Source organism: Tamandua tetradactyla, chromosome 1, assembly GCF_023851605.1.
Source record: "Tamandua tetradactyla isolate mTamTet1 chromosome 1, mTamTet1.pri, whole genome shotgun sequence".
In the NCBI taxonomy this organism is placed as follows: domain Eukaryota; kingdom Metazoa; phylum Chordata; class Mammalia; order Pilosa; family Myrmecophagidae; genus Tamandua; species Tamandua tetradactyla.
Genome location: NC_135327.1, coordinates 182851481 through 182862995, shown reverse-complemented (window position 1 = coordinate 182862995; position 11515 = coordinate 182851481). Strand labels below are relative to the sequence as shown.

Sequence of the window (11515 nt, the reverse complement as noted above, 5' to 3'; positions counted from 1 at the left end):
AAATAAATCCCCATACTTAAGAGGGTCAATTGATTTTCAACCAAGGCACCAAAGGAACACAATGAGAAAAGGAAAGTCTTTTCCAAAAAATGACTATTTATATGGAACAGCTAGCTAGCTATCCGGAGAAAAACTGAATTTTGAAACTATAAAAAAACCAAAGTGAAATTCTAGAATTGAAAAATGTATTATCTAAAATGGAGAATTTATTGAATAGGCTTAAAAGCAGACTAGACACAGTGGAAGAAAGGATCGGTGGACTCAAACACAGGCAAATACAAAATATCCAAGCCAAAGCACAGAGAAAAAAGAATGAAAAACAAAAATGAATAGAACATAAGAAACCTGTGTAATAATATCAAACAACGATGGTTGGAGTTCTGGAAGGAAAGGAGAGTAAAAAGGATCAGGCAGAAGAAATTTAGAGATACAGGTAGACCAAAGGAAGAAATGTTTATTTTGTCCAGAACCCAAATTTTCTGTAGCACATAATCTAATTCAACCTGTCTGGATAAATCATTTAAACAATTCAAACACAGGGAGCCCAGAATAAGAATGAGGGCCTTTAATCCAGTATAGCTTAATGTAATGCTACAAAGGATACATCCCAGAGTATATTAAGCAGATTATCAAAAAGTATTGGCAAAGTCCCTTGAGAGATGGGAGAAAATATATAAAACTATTAAACTTTATCATTGGGGAAACCCCAGATACTGTGTCAAACACTAGTGACATCCAAATCAACAGGCCAAGCCTTTGATCTAGAGGCTTGCTCTTGTGAAGCTTACGTATGTAGCAGAGAAGCTTAGCCTGCTGTTCTAGTTAACTAGCTGCCAGAATGCAACACACCAGAGATGGATTGGCTTTTAATAAAGGGGGATTTATTTCATTCGTTCTTCAGAGGAAAGGCAGCTAACTTTCAACTGAGGTTCTTTCTTACGTGGGAAGGCACAGGATGATCTCTGCTGGCCTTCTCTCCAGGCCTCTGGGTTCCAACAACGTTCCCTGGGGTGATTCCTTTCTGCATCTCCAAAGGCCTGGACTGAGCTGCAAGTGCTGAGATGAGGTATGCCGAGCTGCTTGGGCTGTGCTACGTTGCACTCTCTCATTTAAACACCAGCCAATTAAATCAAACGTCATTTATTGCAGCAGGCAAAAAGAAGTATAACAAATAAGGCATCAGTAGCTGAGAAAGTTCAAATAGAGTCTAGAGGCTACTCTGGAGGTCACTTTTACACAAGCTTCAGTTAGACATTGCTACCTATCATAACTTGCTAAACCCCAACCAAAAAATTCCTCCCAATTCTAAAGAATACCTAGGGCATTATACAAGATTCTATAATGGTTCCATGCACTAGAGTAACTTACCAGTAACCTACAACCTCCAGATGGTCCCTGGACCAGATGTGTCCTGAAACACAGAGGGGCCAGCCTCCCCAGAACATCAACTAGTTCAGTTCCCCTATCTCATATGAGTGGCAGTGCCTTCCAACATGAAAAAATTAGAATGGCCATAGCCCAGATACCCATAAAGAGTGAGAAAAAGATCAAAGTTGATAGTGGAGTTATACAGAAAGGTAGGGTTTAACAAACGAGTGTGACTGCTCAATCATTATATTGATATTTATTTTAATCTCCAGTATCTTAGAACAGCTAGAAGTAAAATTGTGGAATTGTGACCCATACTAAACTCTGAAATCTGTTCTACAACTAATTGTTGCAATATGCTTTGAAATGTATTCTTTTTAGTATTTGTTATTTTTCACCAAAAATAAATATATGTATATATATTTCTTCCAGCCTCCAGTGTTTTGGAGTGGCTAGAAGGAAAATTCTAAAATAGTGGAATGATAACCCATAACAAACTCTGAAATCTGTTCTGTAACTACTTGTTGAAGTGTACTTTGAAAAGCATTGCTTTTTCTTTCTTTTCTTTATATGTAGGTTACATTTCATAATAAAAACATTTAAGAAATAAATTAAAAATCTTAAAAAAAAGAGACACAGGCAGAGAATTTTCCAAAATGTTCCAGAAATTGATGGCAGACAACAGCTCACAGAATCAAGGATCTCAGTGAACCACAAGCATTCCCAGTCTCTTATTACAACTGTCCTGGCCAATGAAATGTGGGCAGAAGCAATGTGGGCCACCTTCAGTCTATGTCCTGTCTAATCTAGGTTAGGATGCGCTGTGATCACAACCATCAGAACTCTCAGAGACTTTATTCCCCACTTATAGTCTGTCGCAGGTCCAGGCAACTGCACAGGAAATCCGTTCTCCAGGCATTGCCTTAGCATTCCAGGATGCCTCCGTCTTACAGGTTCTTTAGAACAACAAAGCACTATGATGAGGAAGAAAGAATATGGATAAATGTGCACTGGTTCTTACAGGCTTCCACCTGGAAAGGTGACACGCATCACTTCTCCTTAGTTAAAACAAGTCACAAGGACAGTTTACTTCAAAGAAGTCAATAAATGTAACCCTTCCCTGTGCCCAGAAGGAAAGGAAAATGAAAATATTGGCGATTGGCAGTCATAGCTATCACTCCCTCTAAAAGACATCCCGTGTGAACCTCTATATTCAAAGGCCCCAGATGGAGCAGAGCTGAGCCCTATCACTGACCTGTGTTAGGTCTGTGGTGTAAAATAGAATTTTGCTTTGTTAAACCTCTGAAATTTGGGGGTATAATACAGCAGTTAGCATAATCTGACTAATACTCTCCTTGATTTACACCATAAAGTTAGACAAAATAATAACAATAAGCTTTTTTTATTGAGTTCTTACATTTGGGCAGGCACTGTGCTAAGCACTTGTGAATCGAATTGGTTAGCAGAGTGCCTGGCCCATAGTAAGCTCTTAATTACTGTTAATTATTGTTATTCCAATTTTGTCTTAGGTGTGTATGTATCTGCTCAAAAGGATCTGTACTCTAAACTACAGGACCATAAAGGGTATCTTAAGGCACTTGAGCATCCTGCTTATCTTTTTCTCAAAAACATTCACACGTTTTCATACTCGATGGGCAGCCGAACTGCAAGTGCAGGTTTCCAGGAGCAGAGAGCGTGTGGTGTAAAGAGTACTTGGACTAGGAGTCAAGATCAGTTAAGTGCAAAGTAACATTTATTGAGCACCTTCTGTATGTACCAGGTACTAGGGATACAAAGGAGTGTGAACCTGGATCCCTGCCCTCTAGGAGTTTACACTTCTGCATGGATGATAGACAAGTAAACAAATAAAGCATGATACATGCAATAATAAAAGTATAAATGGAGTAGGAGAACCAGAAAGACCTGAGTTCTAGTGCTAGCTCTGCCATTAGCTGCATGACTCTGGACATGAGGCTTAACCTCTCTGGGCCTCATGGATACCGAGAATGGTTAGGTAATTTTTAACCCCTGAAATTTCAATATCTACAATTCTCATAACTCTGTGAGGTAGGCAGGGCACACATCATTTCTATTTTACAGATGTGGTGCCTAAGGTTCAGAGAAGTTTAGCATGGTGGCCTGAGCCATACTGCCTGTTGGTAAAACTAGAGCCAGCTCAGGCAGGTCTTCAGAGTCAGGTCTGGTGTATGTCTACTTCAGGCTGTCTTGGCAGATGGCAGCGAGGGCTCCTCTTGGGAGTGGCATGAGGTTTTCTTTTTTTTTCCTTCCCATGTAATTTTTTTTTAATAGAAGTTGTAGGTTTACAGAAAAATCATGCAGAAAACACAGTTACCATATAACACCCTTTTATTAATACCCTGCATTAGTGTGGTACATTTGTAACAATTGAGAACAATTTTATAATTGTACTATTAACTACAGTTCATTGTTTACAATAGGGTTCACCCTTCGTATTACACAGTCCTATTTTTAAAAATGTTTATTATAGTAACATATATATAACTGAAAATTTCCCCATTTAACTACATTAAATACATAATTCAATACTGATAATTACATTCGCAATGTTGTGTTACCATCATCATCACCCATTATCAAAACTTTATAATTAACGCAAATAGAAACTGTACAATTTAAGCATTAATTCCCCATTCCCTACCCCCATCCCATCCCTGGTAACCTGTTTTCCAGATTCTCACTCTATGAGTTTGCTTATTCTAATTATTTCATATCAGTAAAGTCATTTTGTGTCTGGCTTATGCCACACAACATGATGTCTTCAAGGTTCATCCATGTTGTTGCATATATCAGGACTTCATTTCTTTTTACAGCTGAATACCACATTTTATTTATCCATCCATTGGTTGTTTGAACACTTGGGCTGCTTCCAGCTTTCAGCAATTGTAAATAGTGTTGCGAGTCCTTGATTTCAATTCTTTTGGTATATATCTAGTTGTGGAATTGCTAGGGATAGGAACTGCCAAACTGTCTTCCCCAGTGACTGCATCATTTTACATTCCCACCAACAAGGAATGAATGTTCCTATTTCCCCACTTCCTCTTTAACACTTGCAATTTTCCATTTTTTCAAATAATAGCCACTCTAATGGGTGTGTGACCTGATACTTCATTGTGGTTTTGATTTGCACTTCCCTAATAACTAGTGATACTGAGCGTTTTTTTGTGACGCCCCCACTTTGAGTCCAATACTTGCTCAGCTTGGAGCTGGAGCTGCTACTCCACCCTCAACTCGGTGTAAACACTCATCAGACAGTGGGCATTTCTGGAAAAACAGGTCATCTCTTCCAGAACAGCACACTGGTATTAAGATGATTATCCCAGTGAACAGAGGAACCTTTAGAAGCTGAACTCAGTCACTGATGAAAACACTCCCTGCTGTTGGTTTCCAATCAGAGCTGTGTCTGCATGACTGTGCTTTGGATAGGGTGCAAAGGACATTTTGGAGGCTGGGACAGCTTTCCCTCATCTCCCCTGAACTTCTAGGCCACTCCACACTCAACCAAACGATGTGCATGCTCAGGGAATGTGAGTGACCTCATTTAAATTTAAGCGATTTAAATAATTAAAGAGGTCATGCGCTGCCTCCAAAATCATGCCAGGCCTACTAAAGCCAAGATATCTAGCCACTGCTATCTCCCACCATGGCAAATAATTAAGAGATGACACTAGGAAGCAATCTTATTATCACATACATCAATTATCTGAGCATCTGCTGTTTGCCCTATAAAGAGACCAACCACATACAATCCCTGCAGTCTGGTGGCTTATAATCAGATGACAGGAGTGGTAAATTGAATGAATAGACGCGTCACAAGAAGATCCGGCAGCACAGACTCTGCCGCACGCGAGGCTTAGTCTTAAGTGCTAGACGCTTTCCGAAAAGGGAGTGATCACTGAGGACTGTCGTTGTCTGCCACTGTCCCAGGGAGGCTAGGGCTGAGCCTTGAAGGAAGAGAAGGAGAAGTCATTCTTCATACTACCCACTCTCTAATTTTAAGCAAGAAAATCATATGAAGACGAAAGTGTCCAGATAAAGAATGGCCTGAGTGGGCATGTGGGAAGGCAGCCCCTTCCCTATTGCCGACGCACACAGACACCCTCTCACCCCCTCCTCGGGGCTGGCCTCTGAGCTGGACGGCGGGGAGGGGACGTGCCTGCTACACCACGGGCTTCCCAAGGGCCGGGTGAGGATAAGCTTAAGCTCAAATCCTGCCTCCACCACCTCCTAGCTGTGTACTGTGGGGCAAACCCCTTACCTTTTCTGAACCGTTTCCTCCCCTGAAAACAAAACAGGATGGTTCAAAGGATCCCTGGCATCCGCCACCTTCACAAGTGACCCGTGCGCGAGGCTAGGCGCGCCGGCTGTACTGCGCCTGCCCTACCCGCGCGCCCCGCCCGCCCTTCCTGGCGTCGGGGTTAGTAACGCCCGCGAGGTAGAGCTGAGCGCTCTCTGAAGAGCAGGTGAGGCTTCTCAGAAAGGAAAAATCTGCCAAAGAAGGTGAGGAGTGGGGGAAGGGTGGTCGCCTGGTCCCTCGTTGCGACCTTTTTTGGGGGGTGTGTGTGGCAAACAGGGGCCCGGCTGTGTGTCCCTCTTCGCGCCGCAGCACAGCTGCACCCTCCAAACAAGGAGCCCGGGCTCCACCTCCATGGGGGCGGGAAGGGACCCGGCGGCGCGGGCCTGGTGTACTTCCTTAGTTAAGATTTCCAACACTTCACAAGTTTGCCGTGGCCGTGTTTTATTTTGTCTTTATCTCGCGTTTCATGGGAATTAGGTAGGAAAACACTTAAGCCATTGGTGATGGGGTCTGGGAACACCCTTTGCAAGATGTATCTAGAACTGTTTGTGGTATGAGGACAAACCCAAGGTGAGGGGAGCTGATTTGCCAGTGTGCCTCAGAGCTTCAGGCCGCAGGCTTTGGATAATTTAATAATAAATAAGATCAAAGTGGCATGAATTAATAGTTCTCTGTCCTCTCTCCTTCTTTCCTTGCCACACCCACTTTATGGATGGATTCTTCACATCTCAACTCCCAGAGCAGGAGAGCCTGGCTCTGAAGCTCAGGCCAGGGGCTCTACTCCTCCTTACTGCCTTGGGAGGCCCATCCAGGTACAGTTTCTTCATCTGTCACAGGATGCTAGGATATCTGTGGGCTTTCTGCCACCCCCCACCAGCTGACCACCACCACCCTGAATTTCCTCATCTACTACATTGTACACTCAAGTGCCCCACTGGCTTTCCAAAATAGACAAAATATAAAACAACGTAACACCCATATATTACTAAGAATCTGGAAAATATGCATGAAAGTTAACAAAACCAAGCTGGTATATTAAGCAGTTAATCAGAAAGTATAGGCAAAGTCCCTGGAGAGATGGGAGAAAAAATATGGAACTATTAAACTGTACAACCAGGGAAACTCCTGATACTGTGTCAAACATTAGGGACATCTAAATAGGCCAAGCCCTTGATCTGGAGGCTTAGTCTCATGAAGTATATGCATGTAGTGGAGAAGCTTAGCCTGCCTACAGGTGTGCATAAGAGTCACCCCCAGAGGACCTCTTTTGTTGCTCAGATGTGGTCTCTTTCTCTAAGCCCAGCACTGCAAGTGAAACCATTGCCCTCCCCTCTACACAGGACGTGACATCCAGGGATGAAACTCTTCCTGGCGGCATGGGAGATGTCCCCCAAAGATGAGTCTGGCCCTGGCACCATGGGATCAACAATGCCATCCTGACTAAAAGGGCAAAAAGAAGTGTAAGAAATAAGGTATCAGTGGCTGAGAGTGTTCAAATAGAGTCAAGAGGGTACTCTGGAGGTCACTCTTATGCAAGCTTCAGTTAGACATTTCTACCGTCATAACTTGCCAGACCCCAAACAAAACCATTCCTGCCAATCCTAAAGAACACCAATATAAGATTCTACAAAGGTTTCGTGCACCAGGGTAACTTTCCAGAAAACTACAACCTCCAGATAGGACCCTCAACCAGGTAAGTCCTGAAATGTTGAGGGGCCAGCCCTTTCAGAACATCAAGTAGTTCCACTCCCCTATCCCATATTATTGACAGCGCCTTCCAACATGAAAAAATTAGAATGGTCATAGCCCAGATACCCCTAAAGAGTGAGAAAAAGATCAAAGGTGATGGTGGAGTTATACAGAGAATGTTGGGTTTAACAAATGAGTATGAGTACTCATTATATTGATCTCTTTTAGTCTCCAGTTCCTTAGAGCAGCTAGAAATAAAAACCTAAAATTGTGGAATTGTAAACCATACCAAACTATAAAATTTCTGCAAAGTAATTGATGTAATAATGTACTTTGAAATTTAGTAGTTTTCTGCATATATGTTATTTTTCACAAAAAGGGAAAAAAAGAGAAGAGTATAATAGAGAAGATAGGATTTAACAAATGAATATGATTGCTGAATCAGCATATTAATATTTCTTTTGATCTCCAGTGTCTTGGAACAGCTACAAGAAATAATGAAAAATTGTGGCACTGTAACCCATACCAAACTTTAAAAGCTGTTGTATAACTACTTTTTGAAAATGTACCTGGAAATTTATTGCTTTTTTGTACATATGTTATTTTTCACAATAAAAATAAATGTTAATTCAGCCAGGGGGAAGTGGGGCATATCCCAGTGCTCACAGAGGGTCGACCTTCACCTTGCGACTGCGGCCCAGCTAGGGGCCACAGCATAGTTATGGCAGATGGGCGCCGGTTTGGGCCAGACGGGTCAGTTGGCTGAGCTTGTCTCGCTGCATCTATAGGGTCTTTATTTATCCTCTTCCCAAGATTCTCGTCTCCACATTCCCCGCAGTGGAAATCAGGAGATAGGGGTTCTATGTGAGCCTGCACCAGTGATTGGCTCCATGACTTCCAGTGGGATACGTACTTTTACTAGGCTTCCACGGCCTTATTTAGAAGATGGAAATATATTCACTACTATTTAAAGAGACTATATTAGGAATCTCGGAGGCACTGCCAACATGTCTGACATTCAAGAAGCCACTAACCAACTCTTGGATGTGAACCTTACTGTGAATCAGCAGTCTCTGCGGGTGGCAGAATGTGGCCTCAGAAGTGAGTCTGAGCATCTCCAAGTCACCATTGGAGCCACCATACCTACTGGTTTTGAGCAAACAGCTGCAGATGAGGTGACAGAGAAATTAGGATCATCATGCAAAATCAGCAAAGACCAGGGCAAGATATATTTTGACATTTCAGTGAAAAGTCTGATTCAAGTCCATTGTCTGAGATCAGTTGATAACTTATTTGTGATTGTTAAAGAATTTAAAGATTACCAGTTCAAAGAAACAAAGGAAGAAGTTCTAAAGGATTTTGAAGACTTGGCTGGGAAGCGTCCATGGTCAGACCCTTTGAAAGTATGGAAAATAAACACCAGTTTCAAGAAAAAAAAAGCATAAATAAATCATAATTCAAATAAAGGGAAGATTGATAGTGGACAAAGAGACAAAACAGATGAGAGAAATGTTAAAGAGTTCATTCACAGTTCCTTAGATGCACATATTTTAGACTATTACAAAAATCCAGCCATCAAAGAGGAGATGTCAGCATTAGAAGGTGATGATTTGGCATCTTCCAAAGATGAGACTGATGAAAGCTTAAGAGAAGAAGCTGAGCCTCGAGTGCTGAAGTTTAGAGTCACATGCAGTGGGGCAGAAGAGAAATATTGCTGTACCTCAAATGAGGCTGCAAGAGATTTTGGGGGTGCTGTTCAAGATTATTTTAAGTGGAAGGCTGACATGACCAACTTTGATGTGGAGGTTCTTTTGAATATCCATGATAATGAAATAGTTGTGGGCATTGCACTGACAGAAGAGAGTCTCCACCAAAGAAATATCACACATTTTGGACCTACAACTCTTAGATCTACTCTTGCCTGTGGGATGTTCAGGCTCTGTGCTCCTCAACCTTCTGATATAATAGAACAGGGGCAATACCAATAGAGGAGGCTACTGAATGATCTGTTACCATATTGCTGGTGATAATAAGCCATTGGCTGTGAACAGAGCAGCAAATAACATCTCATCTTTATTGACCAAGAACCAAGTTAAAGAAAGTAAACCATCCTGGGGGTTGCCTATAGATGCTATCCAATGGGATATCTGCAATCTACTATTGAGAACTGGCTCTGTGGCTATTGTAACAGGCCATTTGGAAAAAGGATGGGCTCCTAGAAGAGAAATTGGAACCTTTATTCAGCTTGGCTATGGGAAATGAGCTGCATCTGTAGACCTGAGACAGGTCCAGCTGTACTACTTACTCAGGGCAAGAAATGCTTTACCAAGGCATTATCTGGAATGGGACATTTGTGGCGAAAGGTGCATACTGTCTGGGTGAGTATAGGGGTCTTCATGCTGCAGTTTAGCTTCTGAAACATACCACCCAGGCTTTTGTTCATCATTCAGAACAAGATGCAGAAAGAGGAGAACCTTGGTAATGAAGATGAAAACGTCTACATGAAGAACGTTTTGAGAGGGAAAAAAAAAAAGTAGTTTGCACTGCGTTTAAACTGTCCAAAGCGCTTCACCCTGCTTAATAAAAAGTGTCAACGTTAACATGATGGAATTAAAAACAGCAGAGCCTTTTCTCTGGAGCTGTTATGAAAGGGTAGGTGAGTAATTAGTAGTTTTTCTTAAAATGCTTTAAAGATACCTACTAAAATGCTGTCGAATTTGGATTTGGAACATGTTTTCAGGCTTTCTAACAGTTCCAGTTTTCCATTGTGGCCTAAAGGAATGGCAGAGAACAAGTCAGAGCACCTTAGGCCTCATCTCCAGTGCCCAGGCAGGCTTGGCTTTTCATCTGCTCCAGTTCTTGTGACCTCATCCTCAAAAAGAAGCGTCAGTACGTTTTGTGAAGTGTTTGCCCCACTTAAAAGACCTGAAGGAAAGTTTACGATCTTCCTTAAATATTAAAATATGCAGATTATGCAGATTAATACATGGAACTAAAATGAGGGTTTAGGATTTAATCCTAGGGATTGTAAAAATACTTAACTGATAATAGTATTACAAACCATTTTTTATTTGTAAATGGAAGTAAATTTATAGGTTGATAGATGGTGTGGGACCAATGAGCAAAATTAAAGCAAACTTTTACTTTCAGTTCACAAAAGTTGTGTTACTTTTCAGAACCAAACAAAAATCTGTCAAAGTGAGATTTTTATTGGTTTCTTAAAGGGACTAGAGAACAAAGAAATTATCTGAGTGAAAATTTTTACTTTTTACGTCAGTGTAAATTCTGTTTATTTTTTCTCTTGGATAACTTTTCACATTTGGTTGCTTTTCCAGTTGGAGTACTTCTTGAGATGGCTTTGTGGAAAATGAAATAACCTCAATATTTACTCCTGAAAACAGTGCCTCCCTGAGTCAAAGAACAGTTGAGGTTTTATGTGGAATTTTCTTTATAGTAACCTGTTTATTTTGGAGTTTCTGGCTGCATTCTCTTTAGATTTTCAGTGTCACGTTAGTAATTTTATAGTTATTACTCATTTTACTTTCCGATGTCTCACATTTAAAAAGAATAAAGAGCTCACATTAGTTAACTATAGCCAGCAGTCCCAGTTTGGTTTCTCTCTCTGACATATTACCCCACACTTGAGCCTGAAATATAAATAAACACATTTATAAATGTTAAAAATAAATAAATAAATGGTAAAAAAAAAAACCAAGTTGGCAATTTTTCCTGAAAACCAACAGTAAAAGGACTGAGCAGAGCATAGCAGAACCTCATTTCCCTCTGAACTATTTTCTGAAAATGGACCAGGACCCAAAGGCAGACATGTGGCTCATGGGCAGGCTGCCCTCATCTCACCCATGGGGCTTCTGGGGGCCACAAAAGCTCAGGCTTCATCACGGCTTGCTTGGTGCAGTTATGGCGGCATTCGGTGCTTTCTCAGGCTCAGGGGAACTGCCTGCCCTCCCCCCACCCCCATCTTTCTCTCTGGACAGCCAACGGGGACTTGGAAGGGGAACTGGGAACGAGTAAACCCTTATCTGGCCCAAATGAAACATCATCTTTTTTCTGTGGCTTCCCCACCCAAAGCAGAATAAACTTTCCCCTTGACTACATTCCCAG

The 11515-nt window shown here is 41.6% G+C and overlaps 1 long non-coding RNA gene and 1 pseudogene across 2 annotated transcripts; both read left to right on the top strand.

Annotated features, from left to right (window-relative positions):
• Positions 1-5740: 5740 nt before the first annotated feature.
• Positions 5741-10895, top strand: LOC143671481 (uncharacterized). Of its 2 annotated transcripts, XR_013169575.1 has the most exons (4): positions 5741-5907; positions 6444-6516; positions 7045-7176; positions 10729-10895. It is a non-coding gene; the product is annotated as an uncharacterized LOC143671481 (long non-coding RNA). The 2 variants fall into 2 exon arrangements; XR_013169584.1 differs by lacking the exon at positions 7045-7176.
• LOC143687450 (tRNA (guanine(6)-N(2))-methyltransferase THUMP3 pseudogene) lies at positions 7681-9993 on the top strand (annotated as a pseudogene).
• Positions 10896-11515: the final 620 nt, after the last annotated feature.